The 13,427-nt window shown below is 50.5% G+C and overlaps 1 protein-coding gene across 4 annotated transcripts in view; it reads right to left on the bottom strand.

Annotated features, from left to right (window-relative positions):
* The window catches only part of Lingo1 (leucine rich repeat and Ig domain containing 1), a 180,135-nt gene that overhangs the window by 146,913 nt on the left and 19,795 nt on the right, over positions 1 to 13,427 (bottom strand). For all 4 annotated transcript variants that reach the window (XM_031343639.1, XM_031343640.1, XM_031343641.1 and 1 more), the window contains exon 2: positions 11,776 to 11,885. The gene's annotated coding sequence lies outside the window, so the exon portion shown is untranslated. The remainder of the gene's footprint in view (positions 1 to 11,775; positions 11,886 to 13,427) is intronic.

Here is a 13,427-nt window from a genome sequence, read left to right as displayed (position 1 = left end):
CCCCCCCACTGAGTTGCTAGTGCATCAGTATCCATTTAGTGTGTGAAGCAATGAATGGAAGAACAGGTCAGTCCCAAACAAGGAGGCCCATGATGGTCTCCAGGCCCTTCAAAACCTTGGCCACAGCCTCCAGGGCTTGTGTAGAAAGCAGGACACAGAAAAACCCTTCTCCCTGAGTTGAGCTTCCCTGTGCTCATCTGTGCGTCTGAGCAGGGCTAACCACCTCCCTTTCTGTTCATGTCTACATACAGACATGCAAGCCTACACAGCTGGGTTTGAAGTGAGTACCTGCACTTAAATGACTAAACTGAGGCAAACTGACCCCACTAGGCTCTGAGGTTCCTTCCGTGGAATAATACACAGGCCTGGATTTTAGGAGGCCCATGAGGAAGGAGTCAAGCTTCAGAAGCAGCAGCAGCAGAAGGCAGATTCAGAGTCGGTCCACCCAAGGGAGGACGGTGAGACTGCCACTGAAGGTCCACAGCCTGGAGGTAAGGCTGCCCTAGCAGAGACCCTGCCTACCCAGCTGATGAAGGATGGTGCTGCCCAGGGCCAAGGTGCCCTCCCCCTCTTACAGTACACATTAGGAATTATTTCTCTCTTTGTCACAATATCCACAGTGTACTTTTCCCGGCTGGGCGCCCTCCCATACATCCTGGATTAATCCCGGAAGTCACTCCATTCATTTAGGCCGTGCCTAAGTATTGCCTCCTCTTTTATTAGGTAAATTTTTCATTGTTTTGAGGAGCTCATAGGTTTTAATTTGGTACAGAGATTTTACAGCCTCCCTTGGTGACTCTCAAGCCTACTTGTGCCTGAAAAGACCTCCTGGGTCCCCAAGGCTCGGCAGGGGACCATCAGGCTTCAGGGAGGAGGTTACATGGCATAGCCCCTCCCTCCAGGGACCAGGAACTCAGGTTTCACTGCTGTGTGACATCAGGTCAACCTTTAACTTCCCTGATAAGTGAAGCTGAGGAAGGCTGCACTATTTGAGTGCTGATGCACTGGGCTTGGCCAGGGGAGTCTAGGGTCACCACCACCAGGGACCAGTGTACAAGAATGATGACTCGGGTTCAGACAGAAAGGCATGGTAAGGCACTGACCACCGAAAGCCTTGTTGCAAACTCTTTAGAATACGCCTTGAGAGTATTGTCCAGACTGCTGTGCAAATCCAATAGGCCAATTGGAGAGGTCTGCCCAGGGCCTGGCTGTCACGCAGAGGTGCTCAGGAAGGTGAGACTCTGGTGTCCCTAACCCACCATAGACTCTCCCCAACTCAGTCTCTTGTAACCCTCAAACAGGCTAACCCCCACTAGCACAACTTGCCAATCTGAAAAGTTGATGTGACTCTCCTCACAGCCCTTGCATGAGACCTTCCTATCCCTTACCTGAAACCTTGAAGTCTGGCTATTCACTGACCCTCCATGAACCCTTGACCCTCCCCTCAGGCTGACTTTGTGCAGGGGGTCCAGGCTATGTGCCTGCTCCCTGTCCTATGGTAAGAGATATCTCCAATTCTTATGTCTCCATCCCACAGACTTTGGATAAGTCTGTCTCCCACTTCTACCCCCAACCCTTCTCCCTACCATTGCTGCCCTTGGGCAACTCATACTGTGCCCCAGGCTCACTCATGCAGCCCCATCTTTGCTCACACGGCTCCCTACCAGGCAGGTTCTCTACCAACCCCCTTCCTCCCCAGCTTCCCACAGTCCTCTTGAATCCCAAGAACCAGACTCCACCAGGGAGTGTTCCATGACTTTCCAAGCTCTATCTGTTCCCCTTCATTGAGGTTAAAAGCATTTCTCCTCAATCCTATGAACTTTAGGTTGTTACCAGAGGTGGGGATTTGTTAAACCTGAAAGTTGAGAGGAGAACCCAAATCCATGGTTGTCTAACTAAAGCAAGCTTTATTTAATGTCTGCCAGGATGATGGACACTGGCCAGGTCCATACCCCAGAGAATGGTGCTGAATTAAGTTAGTCAAGTGCTCACAAAGGCAAAACTCGCAAGGCTTTATACTTCCTGCCTTCATCCAATCGGGGCAAGCATACATCCGCGCATACTTCCTGCCTTCATCCAATCGGGGCAAGCATACATCCTCGCATACTTCCTGCCTATGTTCCTCCCGCCTATGTGTGATTAAGCGCATCCCGTGCACAAGCTTGTTTACAGAACTGAAAACACGTGGCTTGTTATCTCCCATGAACAACAGATCCTAGCATTCCAGGAAGTTATCTGTCCTTGGGAAAGTGGGGCTTACAGGTTAGAGGTATTTTTTGTTTTACAGATCTCTTAAAAATAATAAATTAAACTTAAAACATAACTTTAGCCCTCACTGATGGGTTTTGAGTCGCGGCAGAAAGCGTCTGCAGACACCAGGCCCAGGCAGTTTCATGTGTAAGAGGTTTAATTGGAAGGGGGTGGGGGGTAGCAGCGCAGGAAGAGAGAAGGGGGAGAGAGAAGAAGAAAGAGAGAGAGAGAGAAAGATGGAGGGAACTACCCACATATTTATATGTGGGGTGACGTAGTAATCCAGGTAAAGGTGGGATCTGAGCCCAATGGATTCTGGGAATATGGTGGCCGTTGCCTTGGTGACAGGTCTGTGGACCCGCCCACATATCTGCTGCAGGCAGGTTCTTGATGCTAACACTCACAGACTGTCATCCACGCAGTCTGTGATAGCTGGGCTCAGGCAAAGCCCACTAGGTACTCAAGAAAAAGTTCATTAAATGACTCAGTGGAGCATACGGAAGATTCCCACTGAGAGTATAATATTTCACTGAAGGAGGTATTATTGTGCCCATTCTGTAAATGGGAAAACTGAGGACATGGAATCTCTTTCCCAAGGAGCAGAGCTGGGGATACAATCAGTTCCACCAATCAGGGCTCTTAGGGTGTTGTCCATGTGTCTCCATTCTACAAACAAGTACTCAACCAACCCTATGGGGTCCACCCTGTGAACAGAGGTCCACAGAGGCTGGGTCACTCACTAAAAGCCACACTGTAAGTAGCCAGACTGGGATTTGAATGCAAGTCCCATCAGCTTCCAGCAGCTGATCAGGACTCCCCAACCCAGCTGGGGGCTCTGTGGGACCTGCTTTCCTTGAGGCTCCGGGCCTCCCCTCCCCTAGGTCTCCCAGGAGCGCCTCATGCTTGGTTGACCTTTTGGAGGGCCAGGCTTTCACAGTTCTGAGTGTTTACACAGTCCGCCTGGCTGTGACAGCTCAAGAAAGTAGGGCACAGAGGAGGGAGGGAGCATGGCGAATGTGGGCTGCAAATGCTTCCACTACCTTCCTTCCACATCGCTCGGACAGAGGAGCCACCAAAGCACAGGATTCCTCGAATAACCTTGGCAACCACTAGGCACAGCACCCTTGGACTTGAGGTAAAGGCCTATATTGCCCACTGAGAGGAGGGGACATAGCCAATCTTTCCTACAGCCCCTCACTGCTTAAGGACGTGGAGGACCCCAGGAGACATGGAATCAGAGGACCCCTCTGAGCTGACAGTTCAGTCCTCTGAGTCTCTGTCTTCTCGTCTATGAGTGGGGTGCTCATCACAGCCACCTCTCCAGACATCAGAGAGGCAGAAGGAGCCCAGGGGGACCCAGGAGACGTGAGGCTGTGCATGTTCTGGAGCACATAGGAAATAGTCATATTCGAGCCAGACAAATCCTCCAATCTCCCAGAAAGCCAGGTGGGTAACACCCAACAAAACCACACCCACGTGTCACCAGGAAAGCTAGGGTAGCAGGTGTGTTTTGGTACTAGGGATCATGAGTCCCCAGAAGCCAAGAGGAGACCTAGGTCTTCCCCTAAGTCTATCATGCCCTAAGGGAGACTCCTAGGAGTGACTCCAGGGCTCAGGAGGACAGGACACAAGGACTTTATTGATTCATGGATGGAACTGAACAAGCAAGGACGAGAAAGAGCAACACAGGGGAAAGAGCTGGCCCGGCATAGGGTTGGCTGTGAGGGACATGACCAGAGCAGAGCTCACGGGTCTGTGGGCTGGAGGCTTGAAGCTGGAGGTGGCCCCCAGTCCATCACACAATCTGCCCTGGGCCTTGGCAAGGCGCCCTCTTCAGCACTCCTCCTAGCAGCTCCGCAGCACTCCAAGCCCAGGCGGCCTTTCACCACACAGAAGAGCCTCTTGACTGAAAGGCTTCTGAGGCGCCTCACTGCTGTGTGTCCCTTAATTGGGAAATTGCTAACTTCTCCAAGAGGAATTTTAATTCAACTCAACTGAAGGCTGGCCAAAGCCAAGTACCAGGAACACACACACACACACACACACTCCCTAAACCTCATTCTGCCTGGGGTAGCTTGAGGGCAGGCAGCCTGCTGTTCAGGCCACTCTCACAGTGCCAGGTCCTATTGACTCCCAGGCTTTCTGCCCCCCTGCCCCCACCACTTCTGGTGCAGCATGCCTGTTCCATGCCTCAAAGACAGTTCTACCCTGTCCTTCTTTGAGCCGCCATGTCTGCTGGGCCTCTCACAGGAGTAGCCCACAGCCCTTTATGTCCTCCACCACACCCCCCTGGAGCTGAGCCCCTCCAGAACATTTGTTGGATATTTACCATGTGCCAGCCCTTTATATGCATCAGTCTAGCTCATCTGCACAAGGGCGACTCCATTATTGGTTCCATCTCGATGGTAACAAGACTGAGGTCCATCCAGCTAAAGTAAATTGCCACTGGGAGTAGCAGAGCTGAGAAGAAAGAGCAGATTCAACTTTTAACCGCCACCTGTGACTTGCCTGCCTCACCCATTGCTATGAGTCTCACCCTTGGGGACCACAGTCACTTCATCTCTGTGTCCCTAGATAGAGCCCACTTTAGGCCACAGTCTTGTTTCATAAATGTTTGCAGAATGAATAATAGAATTATGAACAAAACAGAACACTTTGCGACTTCCTCCATCGATCTTAAACTTGTCTATGACAAAAAGAGTCAGGCGGCTAGGGCTGGAGAAATGGCTCAGCAGTTAGAGCACTTGGTTCTCTCGCAGGGGACTAGGGATTTGTTCCCAGAGCCCACATGGCAGCTTACAACCATCCCTAACTCCAGTTCCAGGAAATCTGATGCCTTCCTCAGCCATCAAGCATAACTATTTGATATAGTTACATACATTTACACATAAAGTAAAATAAATAAGTCTTAAAGAAAAAAAAAACAGAGAAGGGGCTAGAGAAATGGTTCAGCAGTTAAGAGAACTGACTGTTCTTCCAGAGGTCCTGAGTTCAAATCCCAGCAATCACATGGTGTCTCACAACCACCTGTAATGAGATCTGATGCCCTCTTCTGGTGTGTCTGAAGACAGCTACAGTGTACTTATATATAATAAATACATAAATCCTAAAAAGAAAGAAAGAAAGAAAGAAAGAAAGAAAGAAAGAAAGAAAGAAAGAAAGAAAAGAAAAAGCAGACAAGCAAGGTGATTACTAATTCACAGGCAGGTAGACTGAACTTAGTGGTAAATGCAGCTGCCTCAGGGCACCCAGCTTCGGGGTAGAGCCCTGAGTTGTTGCACCTGCCTACCTGGTTGGGCCTAGCTGCCCTTCACCCTGAGAATACAAGGCTGCTTGAGGAACAGCATGTAAGAAATCCTGAGCACAGTTCTGCTCCCAGGCTGAAAGGGGCCCCTGAGCTGTCCTGCCTGCTGTAGGATTTCATCCTCTTCTTGGTAGCTTGGGCTCATCTCCACTTGCACACCACAAGAGAAGAAATCCTTCACAACATGGCTGCCTGCTCCATCTTATGGCTGTTCGCTGCTCTGTAAGCCAGGCTGTCAGGCCCTTGCTGCTATGGGGTGGCCAAGCTTTGTGGTACACACAGGGACATAGGTAGGAAGATCTGGATTTTGGAGGCAGACTTGACTACATATCAAGACCCTGTCATGAGTGCTGGGGATACGGGGCAGTAGTTGATCAACCTAGCGTGCACAAAACATTGATTTCCATTCCCAATTTGAAAACACATAGGAGCTGAAACTATAACCCCTACATAAGGTCAAAATGTGATTTTGCCATGCCCTTATTTGAAAAGTGGGATGTTGTAATGCAATTAGCTAATTAGGATAAGGTCACACAAGAATAGAATGGTGACCCTAATTCGATACAGTTGTTGACAAAAAAATTATATATATGTATACATATATATATGTATGTATATGTATATATGTGTGTATATATAGTTGTATATGCATATATGTGTATATATAAATATATATATATGTGTGTGTGTATATATATATATATACACACATATATGCCAGTAAGATGTCTCAGTGGGTAAGGATCTGCTACTAAACCTGATGAGCTGCATTTGATCTCTGGAGAGAACAAAGAGACAATCCACTTCAGCAAGTTGTCCTTTGACCTCCACATATGTTCTGTGGCACACAAAGTAAATAAATACAATACAATTTTTTAAACTATTGATTCACATACATTTTGCAAAAGATCCCATCTAAATCAGCTAAATAATTTTGTAGGGTGAATTGCCAACATAGCATCCAGGGAAACTCTCTGTGAGGAGACACGGAGAAGCCAGGCCTCCCTCACAGCCCATTCAGGGAGACCCTCTGTGAGGAGACACGGAGAAGCCAGGCCTCCCTCACAGCCCACTGGCCTCCAGAGCAGTGAGACATTACTACACAACGAGCCACGTAGGTGTGGAGCTCTGCCGTGCAGCCGACTAATACACCTCACACTTGGGTTACTGGGTCTTGACTCGACCCCTCAGGGGTTGTGTGGCTTTGACAGGTTACTGCCTTCTCTAACCCCAAGATTGCTCATGTTATTCCTAGAACACCACACACAGAAGGTTCTGCATAATGCCCGGATGAATATGCCAATGGCATTCCTCTTCCCTGTGCCTGTGATACAGATGTAGTGAGCAGGGGGATGTGGCTGTGCTCTGGAGACACCAGCTATGACACTGAATCCACAAACAGCCATGGAGATGCACGTCTCAGGTTCCCTGTGCTGCTCCCTGGCTCTAAGCGGGCAGAGGTTTAGGGAGGGAGTGTTCTATCCATCAAACCCAGGACACTGCTGAGTCCCCTTCAGGGATGCCCCCCACCACCACTGGGCTCTGATGTGGAAGAGGAGATGTCCAGGGTGCCAAGTGCATCCTCTGTCCCACAGAGCCTGGACCCAACTTGAGAGAGGCAGATTCAGCTCTTAGAGGAAAGAGCCTCAGCAGAACCGTTCCAGGGCTTGGGCAGAGTGATGTCAGCAGCCTTGCAGCTGTGTAAATAAAGGTCAGACGGACACCTGGACTTCCCTGGAAACAATCATCAAGAGATGACTGGGGTGGCTAAGGAGATAGTTCTGTTGGTAAAGCGCTTGCATCTCAAGCATAAAGACCTGAGTTCAACCTCAGAACCAGATTTTCTTTTTTAATTAAAAAGTAAAGTGGTGGTATGTGCTTTATAACACAAGTTCTTAAGGAGGCAGACAACCCCTAGGGCTTGCTGTCCAGCCTGCCTAGCCTACTCAGCAAGTTCCAGGATGATAAAGAAACCGAGGTGAGTACTTACACACACACACACATACACACACACACACACACACACACACACACACACACACACACACGAAGTGACTGGGTCTTCCTCATCATCTACATTCTTGGTGCTCCCTAGCAAATCCAGATCAGGAGGTCAGGACGGACCTCAGAAGACCCCTGTCTCTAATAACTTCCCTGGGTGACTGTGGTGGTTGGAATGGAGTATTCCCCATAATCTTAGGCATTTGAATGTTTGATCCCCAGGAGATGGTGCTTTTTGGGAAGGCTTAGGAGATGTGGCTTTGTTGGGAGAAGTGTGTCACTGGAAGCAAACTTTGAGAGTTAAAAGACTCATGTCAGTTTGAGTTCAAACTGTCTGCTTCCTGCTTAGGGTTCCAGAAATATGTTCTCAGACCCTGTTCCTGCACCATGCCACACCGCTCAGCCATTAGAGATCCCTCTCCCTCTGGAACCATAAACCTCTCCTCCTGTAAGCTTGCTTTGGTCATGGTGTTTCATCACAGCAATAGGAAAGGAAATCGTCCAGTGTCCTAAGGCCCAGCACAGCCTGGGCGCCCCAGTACCCAGAGCCCCATGGCTTGGGAAGAGCTTCGGCAAGGATGCATGAGGTGGGAACAGCACCCAGGCAGGAGACAAGAGGAACCAGAGCAGGAGGACAGCAAGATGAAAACAGGTGGAAGATGATGATGGCGTTGATGAGCTGACATGATACATCAGGTTAGGTCAGTTCACCATAAGCCATCAGGTCTGGGGAGGACCAGGAGAAAGTACCAACTGGCCAGATAAAGGAGCCAAGAGGTAGTGGGATCAGAGAAGGCATCTCAGAGAGGTGAGACTTAGCTAGTTGTGAGAAAATCACTGCAGAAGGAGGTGAGGGAAGTGAAACTGAGCTCGGGTGAACAAGTCATCTATGGAAAAGAAGAGGGACACAAAGGATGGACTTACCCAGACCATGACAAAATTAACAGGATGGGGACTTCAGACTTCAGCATCAGGCAAACAGGGAACTACTGCAGGTTCCTGGGGAAGAGTGACCTGAAGAAAGGGGGAAATGGGGGCAGTGCACAGAGGGACCTGAACTGCTGCAGTCTCTCCAGATGCGCGCTCTCTCTCGGATAGTAATAGAATTGAGGGTAAATAGTATTGAGCCCAGTGCCAGCCATCAGCACACCTCCCTGCCCCTGACAAATATCATAGAAAGTCCCAAGCATTAGGTCCTGGGGAAGAATGGCTGGGATTGTGAACTGGCAGGAATTTCTCCGGACTGAAATCCCTCATCCGCAGAGCTGCAGTAAAAGGCCAGGCTGTCTCTAGGGAGCCCGAATGGCTGAATTCCTGTTGGGCAGTGAGCCCCGGATTCCTCAGGACACATTCTAGCCTAGGCTCTGAGGGTCTCCCAGCCACCTCTTGACAACAGCCACGTGTCTACATGTGCGGCCTTGACCCTTTCCAGCTACGGTTCACAGGTCCACCCTGCCTGCCCCAGCTTTAAAACACCTCCCGTTCCTGTCTTCTCCTCCAAGCCTACTCAGTCCCTGAGTAAGTTGTGCCCATCACACAACCCCAGAGTCTTCTCTCCCATAGCCTACAGCCATTCTGCTGATACCCCTTCAAAACTCCCCAGGTTAACCCTACCATCACTGGTCCAAAATGAGGCTGGGGTCTTTAGATTTGCCTTCCAGCTTCTCTGGCCCACCCACCTTGCCTCTAGCAGGGATCCAGAGCCTGTGAGCTGAGTCCCCTCCATGACAACCTCTGGGTCTGTTTTATCCAGAACCCTAAGCCTCTGTTCTCCCTCCTGGTCTTTACTCAGAGGAGTCCCTGCCATGAGTCTCATCCCAGTCACCCAGCATTGGAGGCCCCCATCTCATGTTATCCCTCTTTCTGGCCTTCCTTGTCTCCATAGCACATATCACTCCCTGGCCTGACTGCTGAACTGCTCTAAATGTCCCTGCCTATCCTGTTTGAAAGTCAGTTCTATGAGGATCGGGCTTGGTCTGACCTGTCTCTGATAGGGACATGTGGTTCTCCAGACGTGATGCCCGGCACAAAGAGCTGCACCTAGTGTACAGTGGGTGTTCAGCCAGACAGGAGAATGAGAAAGGAGTGAGCCCCTGAGCCAATGGTGACACCAGGGAACACATGCATGGAGGATGTAGTACACACCATATAAGGATAGATGTGTGACTTAGGAGACAGTCCGCCCTGAGAATCCCCACAGACACATACCCACGAGCCATCTCAGCCTCCATGGGAGCAGTGCGAGGGAGAGAACTGGATGGGGCTCCCCGACTACATAGGGGCCCCATGGAAACACCGCAGACCCCCATCCCACCCCGTGCTGAGATGTGCAAGGTGGCATCACCTGGGACCTAGCCTTGTGCCCTTTCCTCCAGCCTGCTACCCCTATCCCTTCCCCAACACAGGAGAACTTCAAGAGATACCAGCCGAGGAGGCAGGGGGAGACAGGGAAACCATGGGCTTCCTCGGGATTTCGGGGTGTCACTATGCCAGGTGCCTGCCCCTCAGCACAGCTGGCTCCAGACCCCTTCCCAGCTCCCGGAGCCAAAACACCATCCAAGTGCCCAACCTCCCCAGTGCAGCCTAGGCTGCCCTCCCCACCTCAGCCCTTTCCTGCCAGTTTCGCCCTCCGTGCCCTGCTTTGTTCACCCAGGCTTTATTATAGTGACAAAACACTGGAAACCATCAAAATACACAACAGAGGACTAGTTAAATGGGACACGGCAACACAGGCTGGAACATTATGCTGCCATTAAAAATCACATTATAGAAGAGTATTTAATGATGGGAAAATGATCTTGGTGTAGTATTAAGTGCAAAACGCAGGTTAGAAAACAGTAAGTACAGCTTGATCCCAATTATGTCATAAATACATATTTTGTAAAAGACTGACGGGCAAAACACCCAAGCACTTGCATTTTTCTATTGAGAACGCACATTATATTTTATAACCAAAAAAATAGATGGCTTTTAAAGGACCCTACAGGCTTCCAGCCTTGGCCTGGCGTCATCTCCTTCAGTCAGCCTTGCCAGCCCCCAGCTCTGTCAGGCTCCCCCTGCCTTGCATTTCCTGGAGTGATCCCATCTTGTACCTGTCAGTGCTGCCACCCTCAGGGCAGAGGTGGAACTGCAGCAGCCCCTGACCAGAATGTGGCACAACCCAGCACACTGTGCCACACCACCCAGGCTTCCTGCCCAACACCTGGTAACTGCCACAGGTGACCAGTCCATCCAGGACCAACCAATTATCAGGACTGTTTGGATGGGGTAAATGAGCTTCAAAGTGACACCCATCATCAGGAAAAGAAAGACTTGAGTGTCTTGCTTGCCACACCCAACAACTTTCTCCCCCAGCCACGCAGCTGTCCCCAAGGCCCAGGAAGGGATCTTCTGAGCCCACATTCCCACTGATCCTAGAACAGAGGACAGCATGGTCTAGCCTGCACCACTGTTCCTACTTAACAAAGTACCACTGTAACCTTGCCACTGGCTCAGACACCGGAGTAAGGTGACTTGACTGTCACAGTCAAGCCACAGTCAAGCCAAGTAGCACCCCAGGTCCCTTCCCTGCCCTGCATGCTTCTCTCCCATCTCATCTGCTAGAGCATAGCTTCCACACATCCCCTCACTTGGGATACGAAGTGGGAGAGCCAGTCCCCTCCCACTGTGGTTGCCTTGCTCCTGTGTGGTACAGACCAAGAGGCAAGCTGCTATGTTCACAGAAAGCCAAGGTCATCTAGCTGACAGTGCTCATCACAGATGCATACACCTAGGATCTGAGCCTTGTCCTGCCCTGAAGGTGTCTGGACCCAAATGTCAACAGCAGAGCCCCATTAACTCCACAAGTCAGAGACAAGGCTGCCTCTTGACAGTTTCTTGGACATTGACTATGTCCGTCCACACGTTCCTAATCCCTCCTGACCTGGAGTCAAGCACACATTTGGTCAACAATGTGACAGGACTAAGGGCAGAGAGCTTCAGCTTGCCCTTAGAGACCCCTCCCCCATGCCGAATGGGAACCTATTAGTCAGCGCTGTCTGTGAAACCATGTGGCTGGGATGAGTGCCCCAGGCTTCTGAGCTGGCTGCGGACCAGGACTGGCCACAGCAAGGGCTACTGGGGTTTGACTGCAGAGGAGAGGGACAGATGGAAGCATGTGGAAAGAGGGCCCTGAGACAGCCCTCCCTGGAAGCCCCACTAACCCACAAATGGCCTCTTACCTGTGACTGGGTAGTGCTGGGTGCAGCTGGGCTGGGATTAGCCTGGACCTGGCTCAGTTGGCCTTTTCGCCTATAGGTACCAGAACCTTAGGACTTGTGGATACAGGAGGCTGTGGGAAGAAAGAGGAGGAAGTGGCTATCAGAAAGGATGAACAGGATGCTAGGAAGGGTAAACATGCAAATGGATCTGAGAGCACCCAGCTGGGCAATTAGCACTGCACACACACACACACACACACACACACACACACACTTTCTACTCAGTGGCACACGTGCACTTGCACATTCACGCCACCAGCTGGATCAGGGAGGCTCTGGGAACATGAGTATCTGGCATCAGGGTGATGGGTCTGGCTGCTTGTCCTCACAACTGGCCCTGTGATGATGGAACAGTCAACTCTCTAAGCTTCACTTCCCTCATTCATGAAATAAGGATTTCTTCCTTCTGCCAAGACAGCAAGGGAATGGCAGTGGACAGCAGGTGTCCATCAATACCACTGTTTGCCTCCTCAGGCACTGCATGCTAAGGCAGGTTCCAGGCTAACTCCAGAGTATGCTGTCGACAGAGCCCAGGATGCATCTCCCAGCCTGAACCCCTACCAGTCCCCAAAGATCCCTGAAGCTCCTGCTTATCCTCTCCCCTGCCTTACTCCCTCTTGGAGCATCCTCCAAGGCTCCCCAGATAGAAGCAGGAAAGAAGCTAAGGTGTCCAGCCTGCAGCCTCTCACGTGACACTACCAGACGGCCAGAAACAAGGCAGAGACTCTCAGCTCTCTGCTTTGTGATCCTGTGGCCCATGAACAAAGGTTTTTGTTTTCTTTTGTTTGTTTGCTTGTTTTTTTCTCTACCTCAGTTTTTTTTTTTTACCCTCTCAAAGTCCTGAATCCTTTTCTGAGTTGTTATTATGGAGGGGTCCCAGATCTGTGTCTCTCAGAGTGGAGATACTTGTCTCTGGGTTGCATGGGGGGACTTAAGTGGGACGCGGACATTTTTTACTTTCACTGGTTTGCGTTTATTTTTCTGTGTGTTAGAGAGAAACATGACAGGCACATCATAGGCGTGATTTCACGGGTGTGTGACTCAGGGAGCACCGTGGTAATCCTCCTTCAAATAGTAGTCCACGAAAAGCAAAGATCACAGAAGAAAGTACAGGAGGGAAAGTACCTAGAAAACCCAGCTCCCTCCCAGCAGCCTCCACCTGCATTTCCCGGAGGCTGTCTCCTGAGTTCTTTGGTGTTTCCATGTGGGACCATCCAGCACAGGCCTGATTCCCAGAGCCTCTGAGAGACCTTTAAGATCTGATGGATGAAAGGATGGGGCCCCAAGACAATGAACGCAATGAGGGCAGAAAATGTCAGAGACTCGGAGCCCCTCCCAGAATGTGTGTTCTAGCAAGACAAGGATGTGAGTGCAACCTTCAGCCATGCACTAAATGAGAGGGTGAGGTCTAGAAGGTGGGTTCTTCCTGCCTCCCGGGCTGCAGCTTCTCCTCCTAGAAGGAGGCAGAGAATTAGGTGCCAAGCAGGACCTTGGCTCTATCCCAGGACTGTGGAAAAAAGACCAGAGAAGAAACAACCCACTAGCCACACAGCCCTGCAGCCTTAAACTGTGCCCCAATTCAGATGCTCCAAAAGATGTCTCTCAATGACTGA

The sequence above is a fragment of the Mastomys coucha genome, unplaced genomic scaffold (assembly GCF_008632895.1).
Source record: "Mastomys coucha isolate ucsf_1 unplaced genomic scaffold, UCSF_Mcou_1 pScaffold23, whole genome shotgun sequence".
Taxonomy (NCBI): domain Eukaryota; kingdom Metazoa; phylum Chordata; class Mammalia; order Rodentia; family Muridae; genus Mastomys; species Mastomys coucha.
This window is presented reverse-complemented; position numbering and strand designations above follow the sequence as displayed.